This window comes from Mizuhopecten yessoensis, unplaced genomic scaffold (genome assembly GCF_002113885.1).
Source record: "Mizuhopecten yessoensis strain PY_sf001 unplaced genomic scaffold, ASM211388v2 scaffold8035, whole genome shotgun sequence".
Taxonomy (NCBI): domain Eukaryota; kingdom Metazoa; phylum Mollusca; class Bivalvia; order Pectinida; family Pectinidae; genus Mizuhopecten; species Mizuhopecten yessoensis.
Genome location: NW_018407346.1, coordinates 985,931 through 987,411, shown reverse-complemented (window position 1 = coordinate 987,411; position 1,481 = coordinate 985,931).

The window sequence follows — 1,481 nt, the reverse complement described above, 5'->3', positions numbered from 1 at the left end:
TGAGGACGAGTGCCTAGGGAGACACTGCCGGAAACAGAAAGTAGAAAGACAGAAAGAAGACAGGAAAGATAGGAAACGAAAATCCCAAGTCCCCCTTAATAGAAGACAGACAAAAGCCGGATTCTGCAAGACATTAGACGGCTTTTACGATGCAAGCTTAAATTCTTCAATGTCGCCTTTATAGAGGAGAAACCAGAAACAATCCCCAATTCGGAAGGAGTGCGCATTTCTCAAGCAGTAGGATACAACAGGCCTATGCTTTCCCAGAACCTGCAGGAGTAGAGAGAAAATATGTATATCCCAAATGTTGCAAATGGGGCAGCGGTATTATTGTCATTTCTCAGGCCCCAAGTTTGCAGCCATTGTCAACATATGAGATACAGCAGGACCATTATTTCTCCAAACCTGCAAGGGATACCGTAATAAGGATTAAGGGACCAGTGTTTGAGTATGTACATATATCTTTGTGACCGCAGCAGAGGTAGCGTTTGCGATGGTTTTATGTTTGTTTATATTGCACATGTCTTTTGTCTAACGACACATGCTATTATATACCTAGGATTGGTAAATAATTTTTGTTTTGTTTGGTTTTGTATTGTTTAACGTCCTATCAACCGCTATGGTTATCTAAGGACGGCCTCCCATGTGTACGAGATGCATGCGTGTAGTGTATGCCTGTGTTTTGGGAGGCTGCAGTAATAGTTCAAGTTCAAACAGCAATGGAAAAGATTTTATAATAAAGCAATTGAAGCTATTTAAAATGCATAACATTGAATACATTTTCTTGACGCATCAAAATGAAATGGAATAATACTTACACGTGCTGTTATAAACCTGGGTAATACCTGCTTCTTGTATATTCAATCTTCATATGTACACACACATATATACAAACGTTGTCCAGGAAGTATTAGTCCCGGTATGTTATGCTTTATAATTAAAAGGTTTCCTTTTCTATTTGAAGCTATGACCTAATGAAATATTCCTGAAACATCCGGTAGTTATTAATACGAGGTATTACACTACTCATACATAATATAATGACAGATCAGCATTTTTCCTTTTATATGAGCAATGCGTTATATTGATCAATCTGGGACTAGAACCATTCCGATGAGTGAAAGTTAACGATCTCTGTGCGTATATTATGCACCCTTCTTTTACACGCTGTGAAGTACACGTTGTCATCGACGCTTTGTGACATAAAAAAGTATTTGAAAGGTTCCATTTAAACACTGACAATGGAATGCGATTTTTTTTTTGTTTTACGTTAAATATCTGTTTTAACTGAGCGAAAACAAACATCATACATATACCTAAGAATATTGGATACCAAAGGTATATCACCATTCGCTTAAGTCGACATGTTTTTGTTTTCAGCACATAAGGAATCACTTTTCGGCTATACGGTTATAAAGTCCCCANGATGTTTTTGTAGCAATTTTTTAAGCAAGTATGAAAAATAGTCTCAATAACTTGGA